Below are 25,715 nucleotides of genomic sequence, written 5' to 3'. Positions count from 1 at the left end.
CTGGCCGGCTACCAGAGCATCTCTTTGGAGGACCTGAGCTTCTATGCCCTGCCCTGCTTTTTTTCTGGGGTTTTTTTTTTTTTGATACCTGTTTCCAGGTATGAAAATTTGAGCCTGCGCTGTAGATCTGCAGTGTGGGGAACTTTTTTTTTGTTTCCAGTGTGCCTCTTGCTGTGTCTCAAACTGTTTTGAGATGCAGAAAGAGGCACGTGCGGGGTTGTCTGGACGCACCCTATGCATCTAAATATCAGTCTTAGTAAAGGCAGGTTAAGTAATACTAGCATTGGCAATGATTATGGGTGTCTTGTGTAGATTTCAAATCAACAATGACAGAGGCAGTATAAAACAATTTATGAACCACACTCCTCCTGGGAACTACATTTCAAACCATAACTTTATTTAAACTGTTTATCGGCTGTGCGTATTTAATGTATGAAGTGTCAAAAAGTTTCTTTGACATTAGGCTTGTTATGGTGCTTTGATTTATGCATTAAAGCAAAGCCTAGTAAATACAAAGGGTGTCTAGTGGTTTTGAGTTTGAAACATTGGAAATATTTGCTACAGCAATACAATTGTTTACAGAGAAGTTTTTAAAAAAACAAATAAAAATCCCAAGCCTAAGAGGAAGATAAAGATGAATTGCAAAAATCTTTGTTTTCTATACCATGAGCTCATCTTCCAAATGCTATTATCTACTTTGTGCCTAAATCCATGTACATGTATATACAAACAGGTGGCTGGGCATAATTTTTCACAATTGTAAACATAAAACAGTCATTTGCTGGCGCAACAAGAAAGAACATCTTGTAGACACAAATACTTGCATATACCCATATCTATATATTTTGCAGAGTTACTATGCCTACATGTGCCAGAAATTGTGGCAAAATCTGCATTAAAAATGACAACAGAGAAGGTAGGGGCTGGCATCTTGGCTCAAAAACTTTCTTCTGAGCTCCATCTGTTTCACATAATGGCTCAAATCCATCCCTTGTACTTCTCCATTGAAGTTAATGGACTTACGAAAACAGAATGACCACTGGCTACAAATATTCTGTGAAGCAAAGGGTTTTAATTTGCTGCAGGTAGTGAAATATGTTGAAATTTCAAACATGTCCACAGACTGACAAAGCCTTGAGATGAGATTTCTTGGAACTATGCAGTTCCAAACTTAGATTTGTCATTTTGCTTTTGGGTGGTAGAGTGTTCCTGCTCCCCAGAAAGTGGTGGTTTCAGAGGACCATCTTTCGAAACTTCATTTCAGAAAAGAAATCAGGAGCATTCTAATATAAATGCGAGACAAAATGAAAGCTTGAGTTTGCTAGGGTAGCAACACTTCTAAGACAACCGGGGGGAGCAGAATGCTGAACCAGGAGAATCAGCTTTGGAGTGGGGCTACTTCCTTTAAGCAGCAAATGGCAAAGCAGCAGGGACATCATGACGGATTCTGAGCCTGAGCAAAAGCTGCATTTATCCAGACTTGAGTCCAATCTCCTTTTTCTGTGCTGCATTATCTCTTGAAGGCTGAAGCCACCCGTGTTGCAGCGTCAATTTTAAAAGCAGGCATGCGTGGTGGCAGCTTCTTGATCACTTCCCTTGCTTCACACCAGTAGAGGATTAAAACTACAGGTAGGTGAAAAGTAATGGCATAAATTTGTGAACATATTATTATATGAATAAAATGAAGTGCAATTGGTTATGCTTTGCGGGATGGACCATTTAGCATCAATATTCTGAACTCTAATAGGGATTTGTAAAAAGACCTTTGGGATTAATATTAACAAATGTTAGCACAAATATTTACTACCATATGTTAGATACTACTGTATTTGTTATTCTCCTGTTTCAAATACACATGCAATCACACAGGAGGAACAAAATCAAGTGATTCAAGTGGCCAATCATATGGCATTGGTAACAAACATATGTGAAAAATAATTGTTCCTCCAAACTATCTGGTGGCTTTTCTTGGAGTTCATTAAAAGCTTTACTGCTCCTATAGTTCAAACTAAGTACTTATACCTTGACCCTAACCTCAGTCAATACATGTAGCAGCTCATAGATGACCAAAGGCTACCTTCTAATTTGTAAAGTTGTTCAAGAATTGTCCATTGTAATAATTTTTCTAATGGAAAATATTATTTCCACAAACATGGGGAAATTCACTTTTGTAAAAAGAAAAGAATCAGTTTTCCACAGATGAGTGAATGCTGCTGGCAGATGTGGTATAGCAGCTGCTAAGTTTAGCAGTGGCTATTTTTGTGCACCTTCTCTCCCCCAAAGGCAGTTGTTGCCCTATTCCCCACATCCACCCATCAGTTATGCTATTAGAGACCAGTTCTGCTTCTAAGGATTTTTTTAAATCCTTAGATTTATGGGGCTGCTTTAAGGATTTTTTTAAAACAAGGGAACGCAGTACATGTACATCTAGTACTTTGTACAATGCTGGAAAGTAAAGTTCTTTTCTCTGAGCATTGGCTCATACTGCTCCGTAACATATGTATACAAAAGAAGCTACATAAGTACTTAATATACTTAAGTACTACTTAAATATTGCATATATTTAGTACAAAATACTTAAAACATGATCATATTCTAATGCCACCATTGTAATTTCTGTTCTAAAACCTTAGTGACTTGGATCAAGCAAAACCAGACTTGTAAAACTGCTAGACCTGTATTGTAACAAATCTCTTGCCTTTTCCCAAAAGAAAGAGGTCAATAGTTAACAAGACAGAGCATCAAGAGCTGTTTTTTCAAGTACTGATCCAACAACTGTTTCCTTAAGACCATCTGGCAAACTGCCCTGCATAGGGAAGCACTGACAGGATCACAGAATAAAGAAATGTAAGGTCAGAAGGGGGAAAATAGAAGCATTCAGAAACATCACGTGCTACACATTTGACCCATCTTTATTTGAATATTCAAGCAGACACCTCTTTGCTGCTTGTCTTTGACCTCATTTTGGCTTTGGTATGTGCATCCTTTGGGCATATAACTGAGAAATCATGCAAAAGAAATAGAGTCCGATGAACAGCTAAACAACGGACTTGCGCTTTAAGACCATCTGCAGTAGTTATGAGTAAAGTTCATAAAACACCAGCAGGACTGATATTTAACACTCATGTGAACTGGGATGTAAGTGGAAAATTATGGTCAGCTGTCTGATATTAGTGCTGTACCACAGATTTTACCTGTTTTTTATTTTCACTTTCAGGTCATAAAGTATATCTTGCAGATATCAGATGGAAAAAAAGTTGTGCTGAGCAGCACACTTTGGTTATCTCTTTATCCATCTAACCACTGAGACTCTGGTCCTGATTCAACAAGTTATATAAGCATGTGTCTAGCTAATGTGATTAAACATATTAACTTCAGTGGGGCTACTCACATGTTTAAATTTAGGCATATACTTCAGTACTTTGAACTACGGCCTTTATTGGTCCTGATCCTTCTCCGAGGCACACCTGTGTAACTGATGAACACCATCCTAGAAATCTTAGGAGTTAAAACTAGCGTGAGATTAGAAATAGGCCCACAGTGAATAAATAAGAAAACTTGATATATAGCAATATTAATAGATTGATCAGATGTTAAATAATAAGACAGTTATGATAGGATTAGAACATGAGAATGTTTTAATTATATTTCATATTTGCTCTGCATGTCCACAAACTTACCATTGTTCTTTTTATTCATGCAAGGAGGCTCTCTGGGAGCTGGGAGATATTCACTCTCACCCTTAGAATGAAGCTGGCTTGAAAACTCATAAAAGTCTGGTGGTTTTGTGCAGTTCCTAAAGCCCCCTGCCCTGTAAACTCACATTTTTAATGAATTTGCAGGATCTAGCAGATTGGGTTCATTTAGAAAAGAAGAAATCCCTCTAAAGCACCACAGCTTCAACTATTCTGTTTCATTGACTTAGTAGGAAATGAAAGTTTGGACAAATAGGTGTTGAGACTTCATTTTATTTATTTTTATTTTTTTGAGACACATAAAACCTACCCTTCCCTGGGGCTTTGTAGCGTTTTTCTTCCCACTATAATTCTGTTTTGGAGCTAAGGCCTAGAGGAAGAAAGCACATTTACTTATTTATTTTTAATCCAAATGACTTTCGTGTGCAAATGCCAGAGCTCATGATAGTGTTTTAGAAAGAAAAAAAAACCTGCTACATGTTTTTCTCCCTTTAGTTCACAGCTTTTAGTTACCCATATATCCTGAAATCTAATTGAAACCCTTCTCGGCAGCAGTTGTTGCTGGTGTGTTTTCAATCTGAGTTAGCCATGAGGAGAAACATCATTTGGAAGACAGAGAAAAGATCTGGAGGCTGAAGAGTAAGTATTTTTTTACCTACAAAGAATGGGATGTTTGTTATGCTCTAATTATTTTAAATTGTAACATTTATAAACAGACCCCAGTGTCCTTTGCAGACCAATTTAGCCTGACTCTGCTATGTTAAAGGGATATGAATATCCATGGGGAGGATATAGCTTTTTGAAAAGTGGGGGAGATGGTGAGGTGCATCCTCACATATAAAAAAAACACCAATTTTTCTCCAGTTAAACATAAACTAGAAGCTTTACTAATATGCTATGGGCCTAGGGCTCAATTATTCAGTTTAAGACTGAAAATAACCCCAAATATAACTATTGGAATGAGTTAAAAACAACCTGCAGGGGTGTGAAAGAGGAGCTTCATTACCCAGAGCAGCTGACAGAAAGCAGAATTGCAGAACAAAGGATAACTTGCTTGGTGGAGCATCAAGACCATTGAAAAGAAGTGAGGGTCATTAACACCTATGGAACACGGATTTTCATGGGATCAGATAAATTATAATGAGCAATGGAGTCAACTGACTCTCTTAGCAGTGCCTGACCAGAAATGGAATGGGGGCAGTTGGTTTTAAACTTTGGGTGGTGCAGGAATCAAAAGGTGGTGCAAGTGCAACAGTTCACTCTCCTGTCCACTCCCCCCATCCCCTGGGCATATCTAGGAAAGACTAGGAAAGCATTTGGCTTTTTATTTAAGTTTACAGAAGCAATTTTATTCAGCAAACATGATAGGGGGTCTACTCCTGACCTCATGCTGGTTGTGCATCAAAAGAATTCCATTATTATCACTGGAGTTAACCAGTAAGAGAGCCGAATCAGACCTAAATATATTTTATATTAATCTATTAAATAGCAATAATAAAATAATTGACCTGGGGAAAAACTGAATAAATTGCTCTGGCTCTAAAAGTTTTGTTCCTGCTGTTGGAGGATGTGCTGTTGCTCAGCGCACACATCTGATTGTGTTTGATGTGCTACGAATGACAGAAGTGAGAAAAACCACTCCTCAGTTTTAAATTTTTGATGAGGTCTGATGTAATGTAGTTATTTTTTGGTTCTTAAAGATCTGTGAATATCATCTTTGGCAAGCAATGCTGCTTAGGGAGAGAGCCTGCAACATGAAAATGAAAAACCTGGCATCAATTGCTCAATAGCAAATTAAAGGGAGAGTGTTAAGAGGTAAAACCATAAAATGTATTGTCTTGGAAGGAAGACACGTTACAATCAACATCTTTTGAAGGGACTTACTGTTTCTATCTCTATTTCTATATCTAACTGAAAATACTGGGTACAGAATAGCTTGACAACATTTGAGGGAAAATAATTATAATTCCTTTCAGCATTATAGACAAGAGGAACTCTCTAAACCAGGTATTGTCAACTGGGGGTACGTGTACTCCCGGGGGTACTTGAGATGGCCCTAGGGGGTACGTGCGGGTAGGGGATGGAGCACTACTAGGTACCATCCTGCGCTGCTGTGCAGGCTCCATTCACCCAGCTGGACATGGGGGGCAGGCAAAGCCCACATCCTTTCAGCTGCACACTACCTCCCCCCAGCCCACTCTCCCCCCAGCTCTGTGTTTGGCCACCAGGGGAACACTGATTCAAAAAGGCTGAAAACCCTTTCTTTAAATAATATAAAATTAAATTTCCAAATTAGTGCTAAGCAGAGCTGGTAAAAAAAAAAAAAATCAGTCAAACAGGGGCCTTTGGAAAATGGTGTCAAAATTTAAATGTTGTGGGATAAGATCAAAATGATTCCATTTGCTGAAGTCAAAACAAAAAATTCCCAAAGTATTTTGCTTCACAAAGTATTCTTACATTTCAACTTCTTGTCCTGATTCAGGATGAAACAAAATTATATAACCTGGAATTTCCTGTGGTCTGGATTTTTACCATGTCTAGAACGAATCCCCCTTTTTTTCCTGTCATTTTATTGAAATTTACTTTTACCAAGGTAGTCTCTCAAGCCTGTGTTTTTTCCACGTCACTTTTATCAAGAGAGTAAAACATATAACAAGTTCAGTACAGCACAGTGTGTGATCTAAATGTGTTTGCATAGGAAGAGAAGCACAATGTTCTCCAGAGAGTTATTCTGTGCTGAAATTATTTAGATCTGGAAAATTAATCTGTTCATCCTTCTGGACAATTTCTGAAACAAATATTTGGCCAGATTTATAGTACTTTATGTTAGCAGTCCAAATGATTCCATGGTAATACCTTTATAATAATCTAGAGGCAAGGATTTTTTGTGGTGATATCTTTTATTGGTTCAATTCCATATTTGGGATAGAGTTAGACAAGATTTTGAATGCAAGGCATTTTTTTTTAGACCAGAGATGATGCCCTGCTTGCCCACCTGTGGTTATGCTACTGCCTATGAGCCCATCCCAGATCAACATTCAGCTGTGTTAGGCTCCATGTAAATGAAGAACACCTTGCATTTTAAAGCTTGTCTAACTTGATCTCAACTATGCAGTTGATCCAATAAAAGATTTCACCCCCCAAAATCCTTGCCTCTCACATAATTCCTGAACCATCATGGCTACAACATTACTTTGACACTACCATTATAATAATCTAATCAGTCAAGAGTTTATCTTGCTTTACTTTGGCATAATAGTATGCCAACAGTATATTAATAAATGCAGCATATTTTATCATGTAAAAACAGCCAATCTTTCTACTTCTCATTCCTGATGCCTCTAGATGACATTATTCTAGTCTGATTAGAGAAATCATAAGAAATACATTATTAAAAAAAATAAAATAAAACACATCTCAAACATATCCCACCCAATGCACTCAAATAAATAGTCCAAACCTGGAAATGTGCCAGTGAATATACATTCCTGTGCAGCTGCTGCCAAGATCTTGACTAGTTTGTTTGAGAAAGGTCTCTGGGAATGACCTTGGAGCAACCTCTTTTGGTGTTCTTCTGTGTCTGATCATGCCTAAACATGCCTGGGTGCGGGTGAGTTGGGCATTAAGGGTGTGTGAAGTGGGCCCTATTCAATTCAGGTTCGACCCGAATCAGGGACAGTGATACGATTCGTTGATTTGGATCACTGTCCCTGATTTGATTTGGCCAAATCTGAAGATTCAATGCTGGAGCAGGGGTGGGGCCCTCTGGCAGACCCAGAATTGGACCAGAAGTGCTTCTGGTCCACTTCTGGATCTACTGCCGAGCGCGCTGGGTCGCTCCCTGATCTCCTGTGGGATGCTCCATGCGCCCCACCATCACAGCATGCATGAGCCACCTGGTACTTTGAGGGATGTAGAAAAACATTTAAAGCTATGTCTATGTCCGAATTGCTGAATCTTTCCAAATCTCTCTGAATCTATTCAGAGGGTTCTGATTCAATTTGGAGAGATTAAAGGGTCCTCTGATTTGATTTGGATTTGGAGATTCAGCCACTGAATCAGGCTGAATCTCTGCTGAATCGAATCAGGGACTGAAGCTTTGCACAGGCCTGTTGGGCATGCTTGGGAATGGCTGGGCCACAGCACACTGCTACCAAGGGCTTGATAAACCTTATGTTCCTCTGATTTTAAGAATGCTTTTGGAAACTTATAGTGCAACAAATACAACAGTTTTTTTTGTTCTGCAGATATGTATATTACCCAACAAATTGGGCCCTGATACAGGACTGGGCTTCCAGGTGCTACCACAATGAAGAAGTATGATATGAACATACATTCATCCTAATTTTAGCAGGATACTCTTTGGGTTTTTTTCAGTTTTGGGGGACACATTGCTGCATTGGGGTAAACAAGCTCATGGGAACAAGATCCAATCCATGGTCCATCTAACCCAGTATCCTATACTTAACAATGGCTATTACCTAGTGCCACAGAGGAAGGTTCAATAAAGATCTAATCCTAATTCCTAATAGCTAAAGATTATCTTAGTCCTAGAAAGCAAGAGGTTTTAAATTACTTTCAAAATATTCCTTGTAGTGTACTTTTACAAACCTAACATTGACACTGTGATACTGCACTCCACAACTTAATCCATAGGTGCCGAGTACATGGGGGCCTGAGGGTCCTGGCACCCCTTGGGAAGAGGGTGACCAGCTGTCTGTAATTGGGAGGGATAGTCCTGAAATGGGAACATCTAGTCCCAGTCCTGGGCTGCATGATTCTTGGACAGAATTTGTCCCGGATCCCCAGTATTGTGCAGGGATCTGGGTTTTCCATCTACCATGAAAAAACATGGGAAATGGTGGGTTTCCTTGTGTAGGCTGGCAGAGTTCCAGCCTGCAAGGGGCTGCTTGGGGCTGGGGGAAACAGAACGCAGGAGGGTACCACATGCATGTGTGCATGTGCACATATTCACATGGTCAGGAATACAGTCCCTGACAGTGGTAGAGAGCAGGTCCCTCAGTTGCCTGCAAGTAAGTCTATGGGGGAGGGGGTGGCAGATTGAGGTCCCCATGGTGAGGGAGGGAGTGGAGCAGGGGTTGGGCCTGGGGGCACTGCCTAGCCAAGGTGGTGCATGGAGCCTGGGGCCAGGGTGGGGAGTGGGACAGAGCCACTGGCATCTTGCCACCGCATGCATTTCTGTGGAGAGGGGTGTGGGGGAGCACACGTCCCCCAGATTTGTGCTTGAGATGGGGGTGGATGCGGGCTGCCTGCTACAGCCTCAGGGCTCCCTGGCCTGTGCAGAGCTCCCTTCAGGAGCTCTGCAAGCTCTGCACTGACTTCGCTGCCATGGTGAGTCACCCCCTGCAGCAGCAGGGGTGGCAGCACAGAGTTGTGTCCCTTGCTGTTGCTGTCCAAGGGGGATGCCAGCAGGGTGGGGAGCCCTGAGCCCACAGCAGGCAGCCTGCATCCACCCCCAACAGGCTCAGCTTGTCTTTGCTCCAGCTGTGCCATCTTAGGCTCCCCCTGGCAAAATGAAAGTTGATGCCTAGGACTTAATCACACATTAAATGAAAGAATATTTCTTTTTCTCAACTTCTGATTTACCACGTTTCAATTTAATTCAATATTCTCTTGTTCTTATGTGACATGAGACAGCAGGGAATAGAAGTTTCTGATTTATCTACTCTATACTATTTATTGTTTTGACGCTTTAATCATGCCCCTTCTTACTTTTCTCCTTGTAAAGTAAATAATCCAAATCTTTTCAGTCTCTCTCCATATGAAAGCTTTTTCATGTCTTCAATTTTTGTTGCCTTTCTGTTAAGACACACTAATTCTGCAATAACATCTTTGAAATGAGGTGAAGATCTAGAGGAGAGTTTTATCAGTTTACAAAATAAATTTACTTCTATTACTATATTCTCTTCTGTCTCATTATTTTACAGCTTGTTTATTTTTATTTATCACAGGTATACACCATGAAGAAGACTTCATTGAGATGTCTACAGTGATTCTCAGCTCCAATTCTTGAATTATTATAGTTAATTTACAAACCTGTAAAGCAAAGGAATAGCTCAAATCCAACTTAAATATCAGCCCTATGAGGAGAGGCTAAAGGGCCTGAACCTATTCAGCCTCCACAAGAGAATGCTGAGAGGGGATCTGGTGGCCCTTTACAAACTTACCGGGGGCGGCGGGGTGTGCAGCGCAAATTGGGGGAGGCTCTTTTTCCCCGGGCACCACCTGTGGTTACTAGGAATAATGGCCACACATTGTTAGAGAGAAGGTTCAGGCTGGACATCAGGAGACACTACTTTACAGTTAGGGCTGCCAGACTCTGGAATGGACTCCCAAGGGAGGTGGTGCTCTCTCCTACCTTGGGGGTCTTCAAGAGAAGGCTGGACAGATATTTGGCTGGGGTGATATGACCATGGCACTCATTCCTTCCTGGGGCAGGGGGTTGGACCTGATGATCTATTTAGGTCCCTTCCGACCCTAGGCACTATGAAACTATCTCTCCTGTTTTTCTCTTAGCATTCCAAAATTAATCTTTCCCATATTGATTCCTTAAAAAAAATCCTTTTATTCATGTCTAAATATTGGTGTCATCATAACAGTTTTCTCAATCCACTGAGAACTTCAAGTACTGAGCAACTGACCTGTCTTCACCTTTCCACCTCTTTACTGGTTACTCTCTCTTATAATGACACTCTATCATTCCTTCTACAATTGTTTCTATTCCTTTGCCTAATTTGACCAAAGTGCGTAAGTCTGTGCCTATTGATTTCCAGCTATAGATCCTGCTCTTTTTCAGTAATAGTCCTAACATATTCATTCAACTTCTTTTCCATCCAGGAGATATTCCATTTGGCACCACATCTTACAGGCTTTAATTTTCCTCCTGTCGGCAGCATTGATTCTCAAGATGCACATCCAAAAGTTATTGTGGAAAAAATATAGCTTTTCACCAGTTGATCCTTCATACAAGATGCCACAGTCTTTCCAACCTTTCATAATGGAGGTCATGGCTGAGTGAGCTATTCCTAGTCTCCTTCCAATTTCAGATTTACTAAATTTTCATTTTATGACTGCCAATTTTAAAGCAAATTTCCCTTTTTCCATGGTGAATGTGTAGGTAGGGAATGTGTTCTATATTTCAGTGAGAACTGTTCAAATCCTCCAGTGGGCTCTCAAATGCTGGCAGAGTACCCCCTAAGTTTGATTTTTTTAGATATGTACAACTTATATTTCTTTCATTGCACCACGAAGATTCTCTATAATAACTGCTATTTAATTGGTTATTTTCTGCTTCCAACTTGGTCGGTTTTCAGTGCTGTACAAAATTGATCACCACCAGGATTGTGGTGATGGGTGCAGTCATGCCCCTTTAGGCAACATGGTGTATGCGCAGTGAAGAGAGCTCATTGAGCCTGTGCCACACAAGCAAAGGAGTGTGGCTACAACTTCTTGCTATGAACCAGTGAGCTCCTAGATGTCAGTGAACTCCTAGAGCTCGCTGGCATGTCAACAGAGCTCCTGCTGGAAGCTCCTCTTATGCCGTGAGCTATATGAGCTCACCAGCTGGTTAGTGTGGAGTCTGTCTAGATTAGTCTCTGTTTTCAAGCAGCTCTAAACTTGTTGTGGTTTGCTCTTCCCCCTGAATTCAGCAGCAGGAGAAAGGAGGAAAGGAGACTCTGGGCCTGAAAGCAAGGCTTAAGTGTCACTGTCTCCCATTTTTTTCCTCTCCTTTTTGGGGGTGGGAGGAGGAGGGAGGGCAGGAGCAAACAGCAGCAGGCTCCAGAGTGGCTTGAAAGCAGGGACTCCAAAGAAACCCTGTGCTGACCAGTCAGTGTGCTTGTAGAAATTATAGCATACGTATAATTCCCAGCAGGAATTCTGCTGACACGCTGGTGAGCTCTAAGAGCTCACTGTGCATACAGCACACAGCCAAAGGGGAAACTGCATCCCCTCTACTGGGATACTGCTGAGTGACTCTCAACGCTGAATACTGCCTATTAGCAGTGTGGAAACACATGCCGTGATATTTCAGCATTGTCAATCAAATTGCATTCACTAGGAGTGACATAGTGTTTACTGAAAAAAATGTCTTGTCAATAACCAACTTGCTCATTAAAGTATATTTCTAGTGTAGAAAGACAGATGCATATTTATGCTCTTTCCATAAAGTACTTTAACTATGTGCTTAAATTTAGGTCAGTAGAATTTAAGCACTGGCTTAAGCACTTTTGCTGAAGGTGATTTGCTAAACATGATTGCAAAGTGCCTTAGCTTTCATTCTCCTGGGGTCAGGGTCTTATCCTCAAAGGGTATGAAAAGCTGAGTAGAAGGCAACAGGGTTTGACCAGGTATTCCTATGTCCTTGAACATAGGCTATAGGAATATTTGATTTGATTTTCTTCAGGTGTGCCAAGCATCTACTTAATATGATTGAAATGAATAGGAGTAACAGATGTAAAAGGAAAACATTCAAACATTTAATATCTATATTGTCACAAACAGGACAAATAATTCAAACTGATGAGGGACTGACTAGAGAAAACAGCTCTGTTCTACAGTTTCCCAAGGAAAGCCATGCTTCTGGAGAAATATTTTTCAAAACTCATTCTTTTATGAAAACTTTATTCCTGGTCCCAGGAGAAAGCAGGAAAACAACCTGACATGTTTGGGGGATGTACTTTTAGTTCATACTTATTGTTATATTTATGGATTGTTTTTAAAATGCTTATGGCATCAAAGATGAAACGCAAAACTGTACATTTGGCAAGCAAGTGTCTTTGGTCAGACTGCAATCATATGATTGGTAGTTTTCCGTGAAGACCTGAAGGGGGCAAATTACATTTATGTGATCTAAATCCACATGCAGGGGGGATTAACATCTGTTAAAAGTATTATGTTTATCATGCAGGTGTTTCAATATTTGTATTTATTATGTGTTGCAGCAACAGTCTCTGAGAAAACATTCATATAACAATCTGGTTGTTTTATTGTCTGAATCTGTCAGGACAGTCATTTTGTTACTCCAACATTGTGATTCCCTTGCAAGCTGTAAACTATTTAATGAAGTGAGTATATTGAGAAAGATGACAGACTTTCAAACTTTTGGAAGAGGGTATTACATCAGTGACTTTAGGTTTTACACTTGGGATTGTTCCTAATATGTGTACAGCAAAAATGTTGAATTAGATTGAACATTTCCAGAATTCCAGTAAATTCCCTTGTGCAGTCCTATACTTGACATTGCTTTCATTACGTCAATAAACAAAACATTTAGACTCCAATATTAGTGGAAATAAATATTCTGTGAATTACCTTGCCGAAAGTGTAATTACATCTGACTTTGAAGAGCTTTGCTTCATGTGGCTGTAATGCTTTTATTGCCCAGAGAGTAACTATAGAAATATTGTAACCTGACTAAAAAAAGATTGTTACCATTTAAAATGAGAGTAAGTTTAAAAGTCTGACATGTACTGATTTGCATTGTAGGGAAATGTGACACTGCCAGCATTACACAGAAAAAGCCAGGCTAAAGAATGTTATGGTTGCAGAGCCAGAAAAAAGTTAGGAAATACTAGATTTAAAGTTTCCAGTGCAATCTTAACTTATCCTCCTTGTGTGAATGAATGCTTTGTGACCCAGTACTTAATTACACAGTCACATCATACTTTTTTTCCTAATAGGATCACTCAGACCTGATCCAAATCTTACCCAAATGAATACAAGCCTTTTCACTGACTTAATTGAGTTTAGTTCAAGTTCAAAAAGTGATATGATTCTCTTCCTTATATTTATGCTACTCCATTAGCATGGGGTAATATAGGTGTATGCAATAGCAGAAAATAAGGCATGATTCGTGTTCTCAAGAGCTTCCAGTCTAAAGGTATGGGTCCACCAACAAACTACCAAGAGATTAATTAGGGGTGAAGTGAAAGCACAGCCCCTTATCTGTAGTCACTACTTGTGCACATGCTCATTGAAGGTTAAGCTACTTCGTATTTATTGTGGGAATAGAGTATGCACATGGGCACTGACTGCAGAATTGATGATATGCTGCAAAATTCACATCCTATCATACCTTGGGGTAACTTTTTCATGTGACCATATCACGTGGACCTGAACTTGAATTAGATGTATACCTATCCCTTTATGGATCTCCATTGCTTTGATGGCTCCACAAATGTACAGATTTATCCCCCTGTTCACCACATGATCAAACCCTAAAAAAGCAGACAAAAAGGCAAATCCCCACAATGAGATACAGCATAGAAATTTGTGCTGTTGCTAGATGCTACACAGTTCAGGTAAAAAATGGATTGTAAAGATTATTAGTGGGAGCATAGACAATAGAGATAAAAGAAGAGTTATTTTCCTGTCTTCATTTGGGATCTAGGATTTAAGAACCTTAAGTGATGAGAATAATTATTGTATAAAAGTCCTTTACTTTTATAATGAATGTCTAATTCATGAGGTCTGGTGGAGAGCTAGATGGCACACGATCAGTCCTTGAAAAGACAAGAGTTCTTATCAGTAAAGGGAATAATATAAGCATTTTTTACCATTACTTCTAGGTAGCTCCCCCAACACATCGGTATCCTCTTCATCTTTCTTGTATTAATCATCAGTCAACTAACCATTATCTACTTCCTAATCTGAGTAAATATTAATTATAATTAAATAACCTGCCTGTAATCATTATAATTGCATTAACAATACCTATTACTATTCATGCATATGGAACAAGAACTAATGATATACTCCATCATCATCATCTCACTGTAAACCAATATCTCTCATAGTCTCCGGGATGATATATCTATTCATCCTGCAATAGTTTCAAGAAAGCAAGATCTCACTTAATCTATTTTACATTAGCAAGTTTACTCTACTGTGTGTCTTAAACTCATTCAGTTGGCTCTCTCACCTAATTATATCTTCCAACAACCTCCACAGGAGCAGCATTGGACCAGCTCATGGATTTGTTGGTTGAATGGTCAAACTAATACTATTGAAATGTTTATATAATTTTATTCTTTCCTTAGTCCTTCAGAATTAGTAACATCTGCTCCTGCTGATGGAAAATAGCCCCTTGGTCACAGAGGGATCACAGTCACTTGCTGTTGCTGGAACGGCCTGTGTGAATCAACAGTAAGATAGACTCATCACTCTGCACCTAATAGATATAACACCAAAATGTAGCCAAGACATTCCTGGCCAAAGTGGGAGGTAACAGCATGTCCTCTAGTGGATGACAAACAGAGACAGATTGAAAAGAGAATCCTTCTAGTATTTCCTAATTCTGAATCCTTTCATCCTACTAAGCAGTGTCCACCTATTTTCTCTTAATTTAAGCATTTGTTACCAGCTCAAATTCTCATCAGTTCCTGATTTTTGTTTTTTAAGGGAAAAATAAAGCAATGGGCATGCAGGAAATATAGGAAGAACTTAAGTATTGTGTGCTGTCTTTAGAAAAGCTGCAGGAGTGTTGAGTGGGGATAGGCAAAAGGACTTTGCAGCTTCTAGGTCATTTGGATATGGAGGCCTGTTTTGGTACATCTCTCAGAATTTCTGGTCTGTGTAGGGCCTTTCATTCCCTAAAATCCTACAGCGCTTAAAAATAGCATGCTCATACCACTAAAACACAGTCATATCTGCGATGGATTGTAGCAACCAGCCAGCACCCGTCACACTGTCAAACAGTGGTGGAGAGAAGCAGAAAGGAAATTTTAGCTTGGAGAGTACAGCACACACCTGCTTTTGTGAAAATTGACACAGAATTATTAATGTACATCATCTGAATGTGTATAAGAGTCTCAGAGATGTGAAAGTCAGTCTCTTCTCAGAGTTTACACTCTGAATTTAAGATGTAAATTGCAGTTCATGTACACAATTACAAGGGCTGGGATGCCTTGAGATAATCCCCAATGCCTAATTTCAGATTTTATGCCTATGGCACGAGAGAGTACAGCTAATTTTTAGTGGCTGTCTCAAAATGGCATGGATTCAGCACATGGACTGAACACTGGTTCTCAGACCAGTCCATGAATGATCTATGACATAATTTCCTATAGTAACTTTCCAGTTTCAGAAAACTTCTAATGCCACTGCCTGTCTTACTTCAGTGACCTTTTAGAAACTTCAGAAAATGTTTATGTACAAAGGGAAGAGACAATCCCTACAATTTAGTCCCTTTTTCCATAAGACAAATGCAATTTTTTTTCCCTATAAAGCTGCCTTTGTGCCTATAAATGAGCAGGGAGGCTGCTCTGATGGAAGCAGACTCGATTAACCAAGTCTGCTGGAGCATGGCAATTGCCATGCTCCAGCGGCCTCCTGCATCTTGTGTATCAGCGTCCTGGTGCTTTAAAATGGGGTGTTATATCTAAAGCACATTTGACAAGCTTTAGATAAAGTGTCCCACCGCCATTTTGAAGTGTGGGGACACTGATACATGAGACACTCAGGGCACTTCAATTAGAGTGGCTCTCGGTGCCACTCTAATTAAAGCACCCCCCCACCTGCTCCCAAGGGGCATGTATAAATGGCCCTTGCTCATATTTGCCTCAACATCTACCCTTTTCGATACATTTACTCAAGAGACGTGTGCACTTAGATCCCAAGTATTTGTGCTAGATCATGCCCAACTGATGTGCATACATGCAGAGAGCCACCTAGAGCACATCTACATGAAATGCTAACTGCACAATAGCTTAATAATACTGCACAGTGGTATGTCACAGAAAAAAACAGTGCTAATATGCTACTGTGCAGTATTATTAGGCTACTGTGCAGTAGCGTCACTAAAAAGGTGTTTGCCAGTGATACTGTGCAGTAAGTCTGGTTGCTGCACATTTATTTAATACTTGATTCTACAAGTATTAAATTTCATAGATTTCATAGACATTAGGGCTGGAAGGGACCTCGGAAGATCATCGAGTCCAGCCCCCTGCCCAAAGGGCAGGAAGTAAGCTGGGGTCATAGGATCCCAGCAAGATAAGCATCCAGTTTCATCTTGAAGGTGTTCAATGAAGGCGCTTGAACAACCTCCGGTGGCAGGCTATTCCAGACCTCAGGGGCTCGGACAGTAAAGAGATTCTTCCTTATGTCCAGCCTGAAACGATCTTATAGTAGTTTGTGACCATTCGACCTTGTCATCCCTTGGGGCGCTCTGGTGAACAAACGTTCCCCCAGATACTGGTGGTCACCCCTGATAAACTTATAGGTGGCCATCAGATCACCCCTGAGCCTGCGCTTTTCCAGGCTAAAGAGCCCCAGGGCTCTCAGCCTGTCATCGTAGGGTCTGCTTCCCTGACCTCTGATCATGCGCGTGGCTCTTCTCTGGACTCTCTCAAGCTTCTCCACATCCTTTTTGAATTGTGGAGCCCAAAACTGGACACAGTACTCCAGCTGCGGCCTCACTAAGGCCGAGTACAGGGGGATAACGACGTCCCGGGATTTGCTTGAGAAGCATCTATGGATGCAAGCCAGCATTTTGGTTGCTTTACTAGCTGCAGCACCGCACTGCAGGCTCATGTTCATCTTGTGGTCAATGATGACCCCCAAGTCTCTTTCTTCCATAGTGCTAGCCAACATAGCACTGCCGAGCCTATAAGGATGCTGCGGGTTTTTCTTCCCAAGGTGGAGAACCTTGCATTTATCGGCGTTGAACACCATCAGATTCTCGTCCGCCCACTTGCTGAGCCTGTCCAGGTCAGCCTGGATCATCCGCCTGTCTTCTGGTGTGGATGCTTTGCCCCAAAGTTTGGTGTCATCTGCGAACTTGGCCAGTCCGCTTCTGATTCCAGTGTCCACATCATTAATGAAGATGTTGAACAGTATGGGTCCAAGGACAGAGCCCTGGACCCCACTGGGGGACCCCACTGGTCACAGGACACCATGATGAGTAAATAAATGCACAGTAACCACTGAACATTAATGAATGTGTAGTTGTACCCCTAGTGTAATTTTTTTGTAACAAGTAGGAGAACATCTTTTATGTCATGTAATGACAGAAGAAAGGGGTTCCAAGACAGGCTCTAAAGGCAAACCCTCAGGTCCTGAGTTCAATGGAAGAGCAAGGCAAATTTACAACAGTTGAATATCTGCCCTAGTTTTATTTCATCTACATTCATACTCATTTGCTCTTACCCCTTATGCCATATCATGGAAGCATATTTTGCATGATAGAATTACCCACAATATAAAAATGCAATATATTACTGTACAGTATTACTCCTGGTTTAGATGAAAATGGGGCTTTAATAGAAACAATTAAGCAGCTCTTCAAAAGACATACTATCTCATAAGGGCTGAGAACCTTACTCTTTTCAGTGGGAGTTGAGGATATGCAGTACCTGACAGACCTGAGACGTACAGAAATATAAAAGTGAAGTAACTGACATGGGATAGTGAGCTACATATAATAAGAAGAGGAATTGTTTAAAATGGACAAAGTGGAGTGGGGAACCAGCCATCAGAGATAGTTTTGACAGAGGGCCATAAAGTGGAAAGCAGCGTACCGTTTTAGCAGGCATTAATGCAGCAGACAGACCTTTCTAATGATCTATAAATAAAACAGAAAATATGTCTTCCTGGCTTAAGTGAATTATTGTTGCCATTAAGGATGATAGCACAACATGGGAGGAAAAGTAGTACTACTTCTCAAAAATGGAGTATGCCTCCCTCACAGTCATTATTAACATTACCAGAAATTGGACTAACACAAATTTAATACAGACAAACTTAATCTGCCCCAGGCTCAGGTTTTGCTATTTTTGACATTGCCATCAATGCAAAAGAAAAATATATGTTCTCCCTGAAAAAATTCAGGCAACACTTGTGATACTTGCAGTTCCCTCCTTCTGAATAATGGATGGTGGAACACAATCCTAATGAATCACAATAGGACACACATCTCTTGATTATTATCATTATACATTTTTAAAAACTTCAATATTTAAGGAATGTCTTCCATTATTAATCAGGGGGCTACTTATTAAATAATAAATACTTTTTTAAAAGTTGATTTCCTGTAAAAGTTTTAATGTGAACTGACATGGAGGGAGTTAAGGGAAGTTAATCAGAGTTGCTGCTCAAGGTTTAGATTTATATATATATATACACATACACATAAATATTTGTATTTGTATATATGTGCATATGAAATGAAGAAAATTGTTTTAAAACCTAACCCAGACTATGATATTATTGTTTCATTTTTAACACTTAAGAATGTTAAAAAAATACTGAGGAAATTACAGATCCTCCATCTCTTGATGTCTTCAAGTGAAGGCTGGTTACCTTTGCAGAAGCCATACTTTAGTCTAACCCAGTACAGGAGTAACTGGACAAATTTTAAGGCCCACGGGATGCAAAAGGTCAGATTAGATGAGGTAATGGTCTTCTTTGATTTATAACTCTACAAATCCTATCTTGCAAAATTGACTTCTGTACTTTCATGGTTAGTATGAAGATTAACAGGGTATATGCACTGTTTCTAGTCATATATATGAAGTGTTTTACAAGGCTCTCCTCAGAGCAATATACAGTGACTCTCATTTGTAAAGAAATAGGAATCATCTCTCCATCTTCCACATCACTAAGGAGCAGGATTAGGGATTTTTAAATGAATGATTTTAGGTAATGACTGTGCAAAGAAGTGGATTTGCTATTTGGCTCCAAATGTGAGTCATGCTTATTTCTTATATCAAGGTATAGAAAAAATCCTTTATATCATGTAACTTTCACTTCAGCCTTCACATATATTTTTAACCATCTTTACTGATTAATTCCTAAAATCTATCTGATGTCAGTAATCATTTATAGGACTGGTCCCCAACTCCTGCTGGTTCAAAATCACACTGAACTAGTAATGCCCTGATGGCATCAGATGTTGCCCTCCCTGTCAACCTCACTTTGAACTTTTTAGTTTCCTGTGGCCAGAAGCAACGCTGTAGGGTTGTTGCCCGTGAACCATAGATTGAGAACCACTGATGGAAAGAACTGAGAACACTGTATTGTTGCAGCAGCAAAAAAAGAAGTCTTAGATCATGCTTGAGTGAAAAAAAATTCAACGAATTTGATTTGCTAACAGTCATTTGTCTACATCATTAGCTTTATCCAAACCATCCACTTTGTTAAGCAGTGAGATTTTCTCTTTTGAAAGACTTTACTTTCATCTAGCACCTGTTTTACTGATTATGTTCCCTTTCCCCTCTTTTGTCTTTTATAGGGTGAATTTGCAAAATGGGGCCAAGAAAGGGGTTATTAGCTTCACGGCTATCTACATTTACTATCCAAAATGCCTTACTGTCAGGTTTTGGACACAGAACTAGGGTTTGGGTACTTGATTGGCTACTGGGGGCTACTAACACAGAGAAGTGACACCCCATTATTTTCCATTTACTTATGTTCTACCATTTTTCCATATCACTTTGTTTCTAATGTTGTTAGTAAAACACTGTTACTTGTCAGCTTTGAAAAATCTGTTCTGTTAGGATCTGTGTATGCATACTACCCTTTTAAGTTATAATTAAACACAGAAATCTCAAAGTGCTCTATTTATTTGGATCAAAATCCAAGGTCTTGGATTTGATCTTTAAAGCTGATTGTTAAAATATCCCAAATCATTTTCATGTTCGTAGAACTGGGCTTTAATTTTGGAATTCAAAATTTTATGGAATTTCTTAATTTGAAAAACATGGATACAAAAATTCTTTTTGCTAAGACGTGCTTTCTTAACCTAGAGATCAGTTCAGTAAATCATGTGAAGTGCCCCTCAGCACATTTTCTATGTTTTACAGCGGTTCGTTACTGCAGATAAATGTAGTTATATTACACATAATATGAACACAGAATTTTTGTGCAGGTACCTAATTGAAGGGGATAAATTTTTATGTAGCAGCTCCTCCTAAATCATTCGTAGTCCAGAGGTAGTAATATAAATGGTAGCAGTGTTATGTCATTTTTGAATGGAAAGATACAAGTATTTTAATTTTTTGTTTTTGAGATTTAACAAGATTTGAAATGAAGTTTGCTTATAGCATTTAAAAAGAGTTAGAAAAGCACAGATCTTCATAAAGAAACAACATCTTTAAGTTTTATTATTAAATCTACCATTGCTTTGCTGACCAATAAAATGGAAAATGTGTGCTTTTATAGGTTTATAAAAAAGGCTAAGTCTACTTGCATGAAAAATAACTTTCACCGATTGAGTACAGGTGGTGACTTGTTTAAACTCTGAAGATGTAAAGGCTTAGTATGTATGACTGAAAAAGGTAACATGGCACAATAAAAAGTCTTCCTTTCTTTGCTCATCAATCCTTTGGGTATTCCATGTCAAATAAATGCTACAACAATTTACAGTAAAAGTACACAGTGGAAGTGCCAACGTTAACACTTCTTAGGATTGGACAGGATCCAAATTTTTCTCACCAATATTTAATGTGAACTACAATGTCGTTTCCATTGGAAGTGTCAGCTGTAACATGCTTTCCTATATTTGGCAACACGCTCATGTGAAGTATAAAGTCAAATGCACATGATGTTCTTTTTATTTCAACCATGATAAATTGTGTTCATTTGTTTAAGTGCAAGTGGCAGTTTTAGTGTTCCTACTATAAATTTTGGTTAACTTCTATTGACATGCTGTATTAAACTTAAGAAAAACAAATTACACTTCACCCATTTTAATTGACTAAATGTGTCAAAAACACAATAAGTATAACACTAAGGGTCAGAGCCTCAGACTTCACCATAATGGGTGTCATGGCAAAGATCCAGGTTTTTGTACATTTCATTTTTCATAAATTTTTAGTGCAAGGCATACATTTAACATTCACTTCCACTTCAGATTTGCAACTAAAATATTCCTCTTGCTTTCAGTTTTTATTCTACATGCTCTAGAATTGTTAAAAATTCCTCTTGTTATTTAAGGTGACAGTACTGATGAATATTGATGAATTCATGTAAACATAAACTTTGGAAATTGACTCTGATATTTCAGGAAATTAATTCATGATTTATGTTTCACAAACGGATTACTGTAGCAACCTGTAGCCAAGGCCATGTTAAGAAATCCCATTGTCACTTTACTAAATAGGTGAGATAAAATTTGACAGGCTTAACTCTTAGAGACCACTGTAGTTTTAGTTTACATCTTTTATGGTCAAGAGTTTAAATGTATTTGTATTTACCAGTAAGAAAAGGTTTTCTGAAGGCTAACAAGTAAAAATTAAGAAAGTCCCCTCAAATAGTGTAGCCCATCCTACTGTCTTTGAACAAGCAAGGTTTGCTTAAGAAAGGACTACAGGATCAGGACTTCTGCAAATACATGCGTCCTTTTAATGTTGTCTTTACATAAAAATCACCTATTTTTATAGGTTCCATTCACAATCTGAATCCATGTATGGAAAAGGCATCAGGGGTGATTACCAAATGTGCCCAAGAGAGGTAAGCATCTGGATCCTGTTGAATTTTAGCTATCATAGGATCTTTTGAAAATTTGTATCATGATTGTTTAAATCATTGCTAGGTTTGTGGATGTGTGAGGGGGAGCTGCGTGAAGGCGACACCAGCCATGCCCTTTAACAAAGTGCAGCACAAACTCCCTACTGCAAGAGAGGCAGGCTCTTCACAAATCAAGATACTTATTGAAACAGCCTAATCTATCTGCTTCTTTCATTGGCAGTGTTCCCTCTCAATGATAATTCTTAAATGGTAAACAGATAGAGAGAGAAAGGTATATTAAGCAATTCAAAATTAAAAGGGAAAAAGCATTTCTTATTTCATTTTGTCTGTACTGTATCAGGAGGCCAATTTGTCTATTCAGCTCAATGGCTTCACTTTGTCCGAACAGTAAGGAAAAGATCATTAGAAGAGGGGAAATGTAAATATTCAGTTCAGATATTTGTTATTGAAGGACTTTTATTCTTATAATCAAATAGAATTAGATTTTAAGGAGATGCAAGGATACAGGTTCAAGTGACACAGATTTCAAGTATTTGTTGTGTTAAGCTGGAAACATGCCTGACCAATATGGGGTACTATTATGCTAGCAGTACCATGTCAGCTGGTAAACAGCAATTTTGACAGCTCCCAAATGCCATATTCTATTTCAGAGAATAAGGTTAATCCTGAAGTTTGTCTATCCACTTGCAACTTTTGATGGCACAACTCTTCAGGACAGTTTCCTCCTATCCCTTTTGTGTCTTTTTCTGGAAAGCAGTATCCCTCAAAAACTCTGCAAATCAGGATAAAGAACTCCCTGTTAAATAATCAATTTATTAGAAAATAGCACTTTCCCTGGATAACAGGGAAAAGAAATAGAAACATGATTAAATGTAGGCACAAAGGAAATAGAAATCATATAATATGTAAGAAACCAGACAATTAGTGTGGGTCTGCATTTCTAGTATAATGGATTGATTCCATTTGCAAAAGTTCTGCTCCATTTCTGTATATTTCTCCACTCCCATCCCTGTTACCCATCTAGAACAATCTTATTTCAAGTGGGTTTTCTGTATATGTTAATTTCTGGAGTTTTGTGGATTTCACAAATTCTGAAGGGACCACTGACTATTTACTTTTCCTCTTAGTATTTAGGTGGACTAGATGGCCAATGCATTTCTGGAGGCCAAACACATCTTCTGGGGACAGGAAATACCTCTTTCTTGCAGACTGGCTCTGAGGAAACATCACCTCCCTAATTTATGGGCTCAAGAGGTAGAGAACACAGCTGACTGCAGAAGGGTTATCAACAGAATAGATAGTACTGCCTATGTTAATGGTTGTATGACACTTTTATAAGACCCTGCTTTCAATTGTTTATAACTTTGCCAAGCTAACTGTTTGGGTGGAAATTTCTCAGGTTGTGCGTCAGCCTCTGTCAGCCAAAAACATTCAGCTGTTTCCTAGAACAAGGTTCAGGTTAAATATAATACCCTCTTAAGGTTAAAAATCTTAAAACTATTTTCTTGAGAAACTCCCAGGCATCAAGGCCTTCATGGACTTAAAAGTTCACTCTGGTGTTGGGAATCTGCTATTTACTTTTCCCATTGAGATCTAACTGAGTTTCATCAAGTTATAACCATTTGAACCCCCCTCCCCCAACATAGGTTCTCAGAGACTTGGTAGAATTAGGCAGGTAAGTTTTCTCAATATGGAACCACACTGAAAATGTTCCAGTGTAGGGTTACAACAGTTCAGCAGGACTTTCCTTGTAACTGTTATTGCTGACTGCTGTGGGCCAATGTAATGCCAAACATAGGGGCTGAGAGCAAAGAGTGTTTTCAGGGCTCCCTCCCTCTGTGGTGCTCTGGACATAGGACAGTGGGAGAAATGATTAGATTGAAATGAAGTGGAGAAAATAATGGGTGAGAGAGGTAGGAGGCTGAGTCAAGAAGTCTGGGAGAGGGAAGAAAAAAGTACTGGGAACTGGTCTTAGATAAAAAGTAGTATGTGATCATTTAATTAGAGACTGTCTCATAATGCATATGAACAGAAGAATCAATTTAATAGTGTGTGGAGAATCTATTTCTGTTATTTTCCTACTTTTGGGTGCTGGATTTTGCAACCTACATGTACCCTAGAAACCCATTAGGAGGATGTATTTATGTCTTGCCTGTGCTGAGAAAGTGTAAAGCTGCACACTTCCAGGGGGTTGCTATAGTGTGTCTTAGTTCCTGCAAGAAAACTTTTGTAGGACCAAAAGAATTGAAGTTGGTCCTACAAAGGAGTTCTTACCTACAAACTCAAGAGACTTCTGGGAAGCTGATGAATTAGCTCATTGAAGGGAAGAATGACATCCTGCCTCAGGAAGGGGAACCAGCAAAGGAAATTCTTAGTGTAAAAAAAGAAGAGACTTGTTTGCAGTGGTCAAAATTTTGACCAAGGCAAATTTGTGGGAAACTCGTTAGATCACTTTTTAAAACAAAAAACCTAGAAGCCAAAAATGTTGGTTACTTTTCCAGTTTTGGTAAAAGTGATTGACTTTGGCATTTGAAACCCCAAAATTGCTGTTTTAAAAATCTGGAAAACTCAATTTTGGTTTTCCTTTGACACTACAAGTTACTTTTATTGGAAAATTTGAAAATATGACCTTTCCCATAAAAAGTAATTGATCTTTTTGAGTCCATTAATAATAACATCTTTACCTTGCAGGAGCTACCCATGAGTAACAAAACACAGTATTATAAAGAAGACAGAATCCTATTACAATAAATGAAGGAGAAATTAATACGGTCCAAGTGTTCAAAGTAAACTCTTTTGTCTGGAGCCTTCAATAATTATTCTGACTTCTTACAGTGAGAGCACCCTAAAAAATCAATGGAACTCCAAGAGTCATGAGATACATAGGTCTCTAACAATTCTCCTTTTAAACCATTCTCCTTCATTCTGACCTGAAGATAAAGTCTAATTTAAATTTGGCTGATGTCAACTTCCCACTGCCTGCTCCTCTTGCCGCCTGACTTTCCTGTTTTAAAATTACCTGAAGTATTCAAGCCAGCAGTCTGTGAATTCCTGTTGTGAACCCCATATGCTCTATAAAACAGAATGGCTGCCAAGATAAGATCTATTATATACCCCATCATAAATAATCCTTGCTTACCATACTGTTATGTTGCATATCAGAGGCCAAGAAACCATTATTCTTTTGGGTTTTCCATTGCACTATAGTATTTTTCATCACTGGCCATTATTTTGTGTACAATATCAACTACCTGGCAGCATTCTTTGATGATACATTCTATACCTTTTACCATAGGTCAGCATAGTGCTTCCTTCTTCACTGTGTATTTGTTTGTTTCATTGTACCATCTCTGTCACTGGGATTATCAATTGTTTTCTTCTGCATCTTATTATTTCTTGGGTGTTGGTTGTAGCCATGTTGGTCTAAGGACATAGGCAGACAAGGTTCTTTGGGTAAATGTGATATCTTTTGTTAGATCAACTAAATAGTTGGAGTAATTGTTATTTGCAAGTTTTCAGTCACAAACACACTTT

At 39.1% G+C, this 25,715-nt stretch overlaps 1 long non-coding RNA gene across 1 annotated transcript in view; it reads right to left on the bottom strand.

The window, feature by feature from the left end:
* Positions 1–376: 376 nt before the first annotated feature.
* The window catches only part of LOC132248330 (uncharacterized), a 44,128-nt gene continuing 18,789 nt past the window's right edge, over positions 377–25,715 (bottom strand). The window contains exon 2 of the long non-coding RNA XR_009459504.1: positions 377–1,623. This is a non-coding gene — a long non-coding RNA (uncharacterized LOC132248330). The remainder of the gene's footprint in view (positions 1,624–25,715) is intronic.

This window comes from Alligator mississippiensis, chromosome 2 (genome assembly GCF_030867095.1).
Source record: "Alligator mississippiensis isolate rAllMis1 chromosome 2, rAllMis1, whole genome shotgun sequence".
NCBI lineage: Eukaryota > Metazoa > Chordata > Crocodylia > Alligatoridae > Alligator > Alligator mississippiensis.
The sequence above is the reverse complement of the archived record's forward strand: the minus strand, read 5'-3'. Positions and strand labels throughout refer to the sequence as shown.